Source organism: Nematolebias whitei, chromosome 10 (genome assembly GCF_014905685.2).
Source record: "Nematolebias whitei isolate Nwh7 chromosome 10, NemWhi1, whole genome shotgun sequence".
Classification (NCBI taxonomy): Eukaryota; Metazoa; Chordata; class Actinopteri; order Cyprinodontiformes; family Rivulidae; genus Nematolebias; species Nematolebias whitei.
This window is the reverse complement of record NC_056507.1, coordinates 5144097-5155957: the sequence shown is the minus strand read 5'-3', so window position 1 is coordinate 5155957 and position 11861 is coordinate 5144097. Positions and strand designations below refer to the sequence as shown.

General features: G+C 40.5%; 1 protein-coding gene across 1 annotated transcript in view; it reads right to left on the bottom strand.

The window, feature by feature from the left end:
- Window positions 1-11861, bottom strand: part of map1ab (microtubule-associated protein 1Ab) — an 82224-nt gene that overhangs the window by 55969 nt on the left and 14394 nt on the right. The gene's annotated exons all lie outside the window — the stretch shown is intronic.

Genomic DNA, 11861 nt, shown 5'->3' with positions numbered 1-11861 from the left:
GACTGGAGACCTGTCCAGGGTGCCCCTAAGATGGACTGGAGACCTGTCCAGGGTGTCCTTGAGATGGACTGGAGACCTGTTCAGGGTGGCCCCTGCCTCTTGCACAGTGATTGCTGGACATGGGCGCCGGCGACCCCTGTGACCCAAAATGGAATAAACGGGTAAAGATGATAGATGGATGGATGGATGGATGGATGTAATTCAGGATTTGATGAGTTTATTTACATTTTGGTTTTTGTCATAGTTGTTTCTATATTTTTGTAGCTGCATGTGTTGCTGTGTTTCATATGAACATTGTTCATGTCTTCACTGAGCTCCTCTTAATGACTTTAATGTTTTTTTAATCATCTGGTGAAGAAGGACATGGATTTGCAGCTGGGATGCCCAGACCCTCACCAGTACAACGACACCAGGAAAGAATAACTCCACTTCCTGGTTCACTGGCTTTGAAGACTGACACTGATCTGTACCTCATGTGGATGGGGCTAAGCACTCATCTCCCCCTGCTGGTGTAGTGCAGCGAGTGACTGACTTTTAAAAAGGACTATGATTTATGAATTGAGATGTGATGACAACAAATGGGATCTGTTACGTATAATCATTTTAACAGATTTTAGCTCCTCCAGCTATTTTAAATCATTTTTACGAGGTATTTAACCTGTTTTATTTTTTTAATAAACAAGAGTTGAATCTTTTTATCGTCTCCGGTCTTCTAACAGGAAGGTCAGACTTCAAAGACTTTTATCTGTTTTATTTTTGTTTTTACTGAAACAGTGTATCTTTATCATTTTTTATTTAATTTATTTTATGTCCAGTTCAAATGTGCTTTATGAATAAACAGGAATAAACAAATCAACCCTGCCGACACCATTAGTATCACATCACAGCTATACTGCTGCCACATTTGACCCCAGGCTTCTGATGCCCCACACCATATAACACAAAGTTTCATATTCACCCCTTCACACACACCCATACAGCATTTGTGTATTTTATACTCCATAAAGATCACTTTTTATACCTCAATAATACACCATACAAGAGGCAGTGGGGGGTTCAGCATCTTGCCCAGGGATATAGTGATAAAACCACTAACAACAGCTTCTACCCCACGCATCACCCCCATCCCACATCTCAAAGTGCTACACCTTTCTAATGCTGCCAGTATTTCAGTTTGCCAGTAATCAGATTTAAATATCGGTAAACTAGAAAGTTTCTGGAGAAAATTTGACGGGGACTGCCACACTGCTGGAAATGTTAAATTTAGATTTGACAGCACTATGTGTCGGGGTTCTCTCTCATCTACCACAATACCAAATTTAATCTCAGTACGGCAAAAATTCAACGAGTTATAGTCATTTTTTACTTTGAAGCCATAGTGGCCACCTAGGATTTTTGATTTGGATCCAGTATGTGATGGAGAATGTTCTCAGCTATAACTTCACCAAATTTCAGCTCTATGTGTAAAAATGGCTGAATTAAAGCCATTTAATTGTAGCATTCAATTCAATTCCAATATATTTTTATTAATCCCAAAGGGAAATTAAGTGTTGTTGTAACTCGTTATCCTCGTTTCATTAAGAGATGTTATAAATAATGATGGCTGTCGGCAGGAAGGATCTCTTGTAAAGGTCCGTCCCACAGTGAGTTAGAAGAAAATGGCCACAGATGCCATCCGATCCATCCACACAGACTCAGCTGGCCTCTCGGTTCCCCCGGACTGCAGGATCACCTGAATGCCAGGTAGAACTCCTCCCTGCAGACAGCCGACTGTAGGTGCCGGGGTACGATCCTGGTCCTTCTGCTGTCACGAGCCATGTTTCCTGACAGATCCAGGATCTCAACAGTCAGGCACCTGAGCACAGCTGGGAGGTAGATGGGAATGCATCTACAGCGCCTCCTTTTCAACTCATTTGAAATTTGAGGCTGTAGCTGAGATATTATTTGAGTTTTGAGATGGTAATCAGTGGCTCAGTGTTGAAAAAAACCATGTTGTTGTCATGGTTACGCATCCTAACAAATTGAATTGAACAAATTGGTTGCCATCTTGAAGTATTTATTTGAATTCATTATTTAAGGGGCATTGCTCTCAGCTACAAGCACACCAAATTTCTGCTTAATATCTCTAAAAATGTTTGATTTATAGTATTTTTCTTTTTTAGCTCAGGCGGCCATCTTGGATTTTTGATTTGCAGTCAGTATTATGAAAATGGCAGCGATGTAAATGTTTATAAAGCAACGTCCACTCTTCACCCCTCAGACTTGGCATACTATACTTGTCAGACTATAATTCTCTCAACCTGAGCTCATTTAAAGAGTCATATTATCAATAATTGTTAAAACTTTTCCACAAAAAACTCTTTTCAAAATCATTAGATTATACCTTTATTCATCACACCAATCAAAAATACACACATCTTTTTTTTTTTTATTATAATAACTCTGAGGACATCTAAAAAAGATAAATCTGGTCCTCTGGACATTCAAAAAAAAAATTTGTAGAAACGTTTCGTCTCTCATCCGAGAGACTTCCTCAGTCTGAGGAGCTGTATTCAGCTCAGTCTCTTAAATAGCACCGTCTCAGAGTGGATCAACCAGTTTGCTGCTGACAACCAAAACCAGCTGATCACATGCTCAAGAAGGACCATCAGCCTAACAATGGATCATTAGCACCTGATGGCTGTTTACTGTTCACAGAGGGCTGAGTGATACTAGCAATCACAGCATTGTAAGAGGGGGACAGTTGAACACGGAGGCTCCACCCCTGTTTAATGATGGACGGTTTCTTTTCACAAAGATGGCCTCCTTTACTCCTCTCTCAAACCATCATTCCTCTCTGTCCAGGATGTGAACATCTTCATCCCTGAAAGAGTGACCGCTGGCCTGGAGATGAGTGTAGACCGTAGAGTCCTGGCCTGATGTTGTTGATCTTCTGTGCTGGTCCATCCTTTTGGCCAGTGGCTGTTAAGTTTCCCCGATGTAAGACTGATCACCCTCCTGACACTGAACAACATACACAATATTACTCTGTTTGCGCCGGGGGACTGGATCTTTGGGATGAACCAGTCTTTAATGTATTTTGGGGTTTAAAAGCCACTGGGACGTTGTGTTTAGAAAATAAACATCTCAGTTTCTCTGATACTCCCGCAACATAACGTCCCAGTGGCTTTTAAAGGAAGGAAGGAGCGAAGGAAGAAGACATCGCAGTTTATTCTCAATCCTCCAGGTACAAAATCCAATAATGGTCAATTAGGTCATCGAGAAAAAAAAGAGGTACTGACTTCAATTTTGGTGTGTTGCTGCATCTAGGTGTAAGAAAGGTCATTATCAAAAATTGGGTTGCCAAGTCAAAATCCAAGATGGCCATCATCAAATATGCATGTATACTGGCAACACCAATCATTTGAGAAAATGTGCTTTTTAGTTTTTACACTGAAAAGTGTGGTTTTCTCAAATGATTGGGGTGGCCAAAGATTAATATATGGTGGCCAAGGCCACCACTGGCCACCCCCTGCCATTGTACCTGATTGTGGGTAAAATTGCTCCGTCTATTCACCAGGATCCGTCATTCTGCTCTGCCTCAGACAAAAAATAAATAAATAAATAAAAGAAAAAATAATTACCTCTATTCTTCTATACAGTGTAACTCCTACCCACTTGAATATCTTGCACCAAAAACAATTAAGGTTCACCCTCATTCCCAGTTTAATTCCAGTCCAGAAAAATACTCATCTCGAAAACTACAAACATTCATTATTCAAATTCCTCAGCGACGGGAGACATCAGCGTACCGCTTGTTCTTTTTTTGTCTTTAATAAGTCACAGTTCAGTTTCGCAGGTTTTCAAGCGCTCCAAAAGTTGGTTCACCTTTCTCACATGTTCTCACTTCCAGGAACGATACTGAGATTTTGAGACAAGCTCAAGACAGTCGCAATGACTCTGTGACTACTAGACAACTGGTTTTGTACTGGTACATATTTTTGGAACATGTTCAAATATGGCGGCACGGTGGCACAGTTGGTTGAGCTGCCGACTATCAGCGAGAAGGTCACCGGATCAAATCCCAGCCCGGGGCCTTTCTGGGTGGAGTTTGCATGTTCTCTCCGTGCATGTGTGGGTTTTCCCGGGATACTCCAGTTTCTTCCCACAGACCAAAAACATGTAAGTTAGGCTGACTGGTAACTCTAAATTGTCCCGCGTGAGTGAGAGAGTGAATGAGTGAGTTTGTCTGTATTTGTCCCTGTGATGGACTGGAGACCTGTCCCCCATGTTTCGTTAAATATACACCAGCTCTCTGCAATCGTGCATGAAAAAAAAGATAAAAAAAAAAGGATTGATGCCATGATGTTTGTTTTTTTTAATTGAACTGTAAAGCACTTCCTGATCCAAGTCTGAAAAAAATTATGAGACCTTTTTTAAAATACTTAGTCACTCAGTTAAAGTCATAAAAATCACAAGATGGCAATAGTTTATTTGTATGGAATGTGGCTCTTTGTGCTTCTTTAGTAAGTATTTGGGTTTTATTAGTCTGTTTAGGATATATTACATATCTATCTTTGATTAAATATTGCCTGGTGAAGGATCTTCCACAAAGTAAAAGCTCTGTTGAGACAGCACATATGTCAGACAGCTCTCAGCGTCTGGCTGCCCCACCTAAGGGTCCCTGTTCAATCGAGGAAATTGTTTTGATTAGAAGATGTTTGGTGCTGCATTTCTAAACTGAAAATAATGGTTCATCAAATCTTTAAACAGACTGCTGTTAAAACTGGATCGTAATTGACCCATGAAGAAGACAAATCTAAATGGCAGCCACGTTCCTGGGATTGATGTTTGTTATCCATGCCAGATGTTGCAGTGTATATAAATGGCTTCTGTGTAGAACAGAGCAGGTGTTCACAGCAGATTATAAATGGGGCCTGGAGTCTGTGAGGGTGTAATGCACATCAGAGCATAGACAACATATTTTTAGCCCCCTGGAGATGCCTTTTATTATGTTGAGACCACAACAAAACTGCTTCCAGAGGATGCTTTCTTCTCTATTATTGTCTGCAGGTGATATTTTAGTCATGCAGAAACAAACTGCCTGTCTCATCTTGTTGTCATATGAACCTCAGTTTATCAGGATTTTTTCTTTGCTCAACACGTTCCCTCTCATCACCTTGTTCTTTTACCTCTTACAGAACCTACCACTCCTGCTCATTTAGGCTATTTTACAGTCCTCCATTTACATTTGAGCTCCTTCTCCTCCTTGTTCCGACTTTATCTCTCAGACCGCAGTGATGACAATCCCTGGGATCAATATCAAAGCTTTGCATAATTTAACTGCAGCTTTAATTATGTATGATGCAATAAGCCCATTTTGGAAAGCTGCCTCTCTCCTTACTTTGCTTTTTTTCAGTCAGGTGGAGGAAGACTGCTGCGGTCAAAGGTGAATAAGTAAGTAAAATTTAGGAGACCGACAGATTGTTTTTTTCTTTTGATAATATAAAAACTGATAGAGAAAACAGCAGTTAATCCTTTGGTGTAAAAGAAAGGAACCAGTAAGGTGGATGGAGGTGGTGGTGGATTTTGCTAAGAGGATGGAAATGGTTGTAGTCAACGCCATCCTTTGTTCCGCCGGCGGAACAAAGGATGACCTATAAGACTGGAGGAAGAAGTATGCAGGTAGACGATATTTTGAGTAGAAGAGGTAAATTGGGGACTGTAAGGTTTGTGGCAGAGGAGAGCGTGGCCAGACAGCACTGGATGATTGTGTGTAGAATGACTGTTGTGGTGAAGAAAAGGAAAAGGGTAAAATCGGAGAAGAAGGAAGGAGGAATATTGTGAGGGGTTCAGAGAGGAGCTGTTAATGGCTTTGGTTGGTAAGAAGGAGTTTCCAGATGACTGGACTACTACAGCAACAGTAATTAGAGAGGCAGGTAGGAAGGTACTTGGTGTGTCATGTGGACAGAGAAAAGATGATAAAGAAAGCTGATGTTGAAATGTTGAAGTGCAGGAGGAAGAGGTTGGCCAAGAAGAAATATGACAGTGAGAGGACTGAAGAGAGGAAACAGGAATTTAATGAGATGCAACGTAGAGCAAAGTGGGAGGTAGCAAAGTCAAAGCAGAAGGTGTATGATGAGTTGTATGAGAGGGTTGGACCCTAAAAAGGGTGAGAAGGACTTGTACTGATTCACGAGACAGAGGGATCAGGCTTGAAAGGATGTGCAGCAGGCTTGTAAAATATAAGAATGGTAATGTTCTAACAAGTGAGGAGAGTGTGACGGGAAGATGGAAGGAGTACTTTGAGGAGCCAATGAATAAAGATAATCTAAGTGAAAAAAGATTAGGAGTTATTGAAACGGTGGACCAGGAAGTGGGAAAGATTAGTGAGGATGAAGTCTGGAAAGCTTAAAAAAAAGATGAAGGGAAAGACAGGACCTGGATGTGATCATAAACCAGTGCACGTATGAAATTGTTGAGGAGAGGTGGAAGTGGGGTTTTATTTAAGTATTCAATGACAAATATGTGATAAAATCTTTGATGGATGGAGACGTGTGCTGGTGTCCGTTTTTAGGAACAAGGGTGATGTTCAGAGTTGTAGCAACTACAGGAGAATTAAGTTGATGAGTCACACAATGACGATCTGGGAGAGAATTGTGGAAGCAAGACTTAGACGAATGGTGACTATTTGTATGCAGCAGTATGGTTTCATGCCAAGAAGAGCACCACAGACGCCATATTTACTTTGAGGATGCTGATGGAGACGTACAGAGAGGGTCAGAAATAACTCCATTGCGTCTTTGTGGATTTAGAAAAAGCATCTGACAGAGCGCCGAGGGAGGAGGTGTGGTATTTCATGAGGAAATCTGGAGTGGCAGAAGAGTATGTTAGACAGGTAAAGGACATGTATGAGGACAGCAGGACAGTGGTGAGATGTGCTGTAGGAGTGACAGATAGCTTCAAGATGGAGGTGGGAGTGCATCAAGGATAGGCTCTGAGCCCCTTCTTGTTTGCTCTGGTGATGGACCGACTAACAAATTATGTCAGGCAGGAATCAACATGGACTATTATATTTGAAGATGATATTGTGATATTTGGTGAGAACAGGAAACAGGTGGAAGAGAACTTGGAGAGGTGGAAGTATGCACTTGAAAGAAGAGGAATGAAAGTCAGCCCTAGTAAGACAGAGTACATGTGTGTGAATGAGAGGGAGGAGGTGGAACAGTGAGGCTACAAGGAGCAGAGGGCACAAAGGTACAGACTTCAAATTCTTTGGATTGACTGTTTAAGAAGATAAGAGGAGTTGTAAAGTCTGGTAAATATTTCACTGAGTGTATTGTAGCTGTCACAATCCAAAGCTTCAGGACAAAAACACCAACACTAAAATGACCACTGATCAAAGTGCTCCGATTTTCATTAACTGTTACGTCATAAATTTAACACAAAGCAACGTTAATACTGACCGTGTTCAACTTGAAATACGTTTTTAAAATAATTTTCTTAGTCCCTCAAAATCTCCTGGGTTGATCTTAAAAAACGAAACTATGTGAAACGTCATGAAGCTAATTCTGCACGAGGGAAATTCAAACTGAGTCAGTCCTCGTGTTGTTTTCATCCTGAGATTACAGAGGAGGCCATGATGACGCTGCAGTTTGAGCACCAGTGGATTAACATTAATCTGCACGCAAACACACTTCAGTCAGAACACAATGAAGTTCTTTAAAAAACTTAAAACATCTACCACTTTACCATTTTCACTAGACACAAGACTTTACTAAATCGATTAGCTCTTATGAAGAACATTTATTAGCCCACTAAATCATGATTTTATTACCAAAAGCAAGGATTATGTTTTATTTGGTTATTTTTTAATCATTTGATTCTCTTTTTCATTGAAAACTGACAGGAGCTGATGGTTCCACACAAAGACGATCTAAAAAGTGACTTGTTTTTTATATTTAAGTTGTGAAAATCGAATTAGCTTACCAACCACTGTCAGCATCTGTGTTATGGTTTTACTTTTTGATAGTTTGTGCCTTTGATTAAGTTCATTTCTTGTGATTCTTGTGTTTTGTTCTGTTCCTTGTGCTTTTACTTGTTTAGTCTTTCTGTATTTCCTTGTGCCATTTGTCACAATCTGTTTTTGGTTATTTAATTGTAGTTTGTGAGTTTTAGATAAAGTCTTACTGTGTTAGTTCCTCTCACCTCGTCATGCGTCTGGCTCTGTGTTATTCCGCTCATGTAGTTCTGTTCCTGCACCCACACCTGATCCCTGAAGTCTCTTCACAGGTGAGTTGCTTCTGTCTTGAGCACTAGGTGTCAGTCTTGGCTCGACTGCGTCTAATCACCACAGGATCTGTACTGTTCGTTTTGTAAAATAAATCAGTCTAACCTTTTGAAAATTTGAGTCCAGCACCATCTGTCTGCATGATGGGTTTCAAATAACCACAAACTACGACACCATTACTCACTGCTCCTCTGTTTCTGCTCCTGTCCAGCCCTGCTCACTTACACCTGTTCCTTGTCCTCATTAATCACAGCTGCAGCCACTTCTCTTATTAACCCGTTTACATCATTCAGTTTCTTCACATCCTCAGTCAAGCAGTATTGGCTCTCATGCCATATCTGGTTGTCCCCTCTGTCTCATCCGTATTATCTGTAAGCAGTACCGGTATTTGGTTTTGCGACCAAGCCAGCTTTGGTTTTGTGTTTTGAATGAAGTAAGTTTTATTTTGAGGATGCAGAGGACAGAGTGAGATGGAGGAGGATGACTCGCTGTGGAGACCCCTGAAGAGGGGAAAGTTGAAAGAAGAATAAAAAGAAGTGCTTACAGAGAACCCACATGATCAGAAATACGCCTCAGTAGGCCTGTCACGATAAACAACAAATCAATTAGTCGCATGATAAATGAAAATTATCGACCTCATTTTCATTTATCGGCTTTATCGTTTCTTCGTGTGTCTCTCGTTCTACTGAAGACACTGGATGACAAAAGGCTCAATTCCGATGTTCTTAAATGACCCCTCCCTTTCGCTTTAAAATCCATTTTCATCGTCCAAAATCACGTTTTTGGATCGTTATAAGCAGCTAAGCTGAGAAGCTAAGCTACGAGCTATTAACAGGCCGACCTCGGGGAAAAAACCTCCATCTTGTTGAAGCTCCAAATTTCACGGTTGAAACCCGTGCCTTCGTATAAAAAAGTTGTTTTTCTCTGCAAGAAGAATCTGAGAACTTCCATCCATCCATTATCTTTACCCGCTTCTTCCATTTTGGGTCACGGGGGTCGCCGGTGCCCATGTCCAGCAATCACTGTGCGAGGGGCGAAGAGCTCAAACCACACTGAGCGTCCGCCATTTTGAGAACTGAAGAAACAGCCCATGCAGTGTTGCCAGGTGAGAAATGTAGGATTGTTGTACTAGAGACATAAAATGATCGTATTTTGTGGGAAATTATCGTACACCCGTCATAACCAGAATAACAAATCTATTGATGAACTAGAGCAGTGATGGGTCCGCTTCCAGACCGGCTCTGCTTCTTCTTCTTTTCTTTTATTCCTTTCCTCACTCATGGGGCGGGCGCAGCGGACTATTCAGCCAATCATTGTTGCTGTTCTGAGGCAAACACATACACGTCACTCGTAGGTAACATTTAGAAAAGCACTTTTGTTTGCGGACACAGATGCCTTCAGGGTTCACAAAAAAACTCAGACAGTTACGACAGGCTGATGACAACCGATTACAACCACACATTCACGGAATGGTCAAATTATCGTATATTTGGCCTTTTTTGGGATTATTGATCGTACATCGTACAGAGGGCAAAATTGTCATACAAATACAATAATTATCGTACACCTGGCAACACTGAGCCCATGTCATGTCAAGGGGCCTCCCTCCCATTTTTCTTAAAGAGACACGCTGCTCGCTCCCTCACTGTCCATCCTTCGGTTCAAACGGTCTTACACTGCCATCTAGTGGTTGAACAAAGGTACTAACACAAAAATTAACCAACATTTCTTCTTAAATTTGACAATTACTAATTATTGTAAAATTTCAGAGAGTAGAATAGAATAGAATAGAAACAGTTCAAGTGTAACAGCAACAACAGATAAAAAGATTCACACAAAAAGTTCCTAAAATGTTAAAACAATACAGTATATAAAAACATTAAAAAAAACAATATATAAAGAAATAAGATAAACAATATCAATAATAACGTTCAATATGTGTTGGAACATTGGAACAATATTATTGTTTATCGCAATAATTTCTGAGACAATTAATCGCCCAGCAAAATTTGTTATCGTGACAGGCCTACGCCTCATCAGTTCACACAGTTGGTATTTAGATCTCCTGTTGGAACGGTTTTCAAAGAACAACTCGGTTCCTTAGGCTGACAAAACCCCAACAAACAAACATGATTTTTTTACATTGTACTACTTGACAGAGGACAGTTTCACTTGTAAACTCTTCGCACTCTCGCTGTCTCCGAGCACCGAGGAACGTTTAACTAGAAAGTACTAGACAAGGCAGAGAGAAGAGGCAACAGCCTTAAAGGAAAATAAAAGCCGTCAAGAGACAGTTCACATGTTCTCAATAAGCCCAAACATACGGTCACCACAAAGTTTTTTACTGAGTTTAATAAAAAAGAGAGATGAATGTGTCGTCTGTAGAGTCACCGGAGAAACGTTTGGAAAGGTTTCTGTCTCAGCTCCGGTGATTTACTGCGACAAGGTGAGACAACAGACATGCTGATTCATGCCGAGTCACTTGCACAGCAAAATGAGTATTATAACAGCCTGATGGCCAACTGGCAACATGGTGACGATCAATAATTATTCTCCCAATGGTTCGGGTCTGAAATGCCTAAACAATGTGCTAAACTGAGAATCTTTCATTGTGATATTGGTGAGTAAAATGTTAAGCACCAACTCCACTCAGTGCATTACCACGGATTTGGTTTTCAGCTAAATATGCAAACCCAAATTTGATTAGAATATTTGAAAACAGCTTCATGCATGCTCTCTCAGTTCAGTTCAGTTCAGTTAGTTTATGTAGCGCCAAGTCACAACAGAAGTCATCTCAGGACACTAAACAGAAGCATTCACATACATAAAAAGTAAGTTAATGACATTAATTATCTGAGGAGCAGACTGCTTTGAATTTAACTCCATCGCAGAGCTCTCATCTTGAGCAAGCAGAACCAGGAACAGGACAAGCGGCCATCTGCTTCGACCGGCTGAGTTTGAGAGGAACAGGAATGAGGAACAGATACACAATGGCAGGTCATGAATCTGATTAGCCTGCAGTCTGTATCTGAATGATGCAGAGTCTAGAGCAGAACAAATAAAAGTTTTACAGTCGGTACTGAACAAATGGTACAAATGGTGAACTGTCGAAACAGGCAGGTGATACGGGCAGAAACTTTTATTTAACAAAATTGGTATTTAAAATTTTCCATGTGCAAACCTGGTAACAAACAAAAGCAGTTAAATGTTGTTAAATAAATAAATAAAACATGGGAGTAAACTTAAAGTGTAATTCTTCTCATAACACTGGGGAGGGGGGGGGCGCCCATTTCAAACTACAACCTTTTTTATGTGTGATCAAGTTCAAGTTGTGTTTATTTGTCATATGCAAGGTTAACACGGGGTTAACAGTACAATGAAACGCTTAGGATGAGAAGAACAGATTTGACTCGCTAAAAAAAATCAAAGAACAAACCAACAAAAAAATACAAAAGCATGCAATATGGGTACACAAAAAGTGAAAAAGTTATTAATTAAAATTTTTACAATGTCCTCAAGAGAGAGATTGAGCAACTACATGGTAGAACATAATGGTGCAGCAGGATGAATTTGAATGAACAAGTATTTCGAG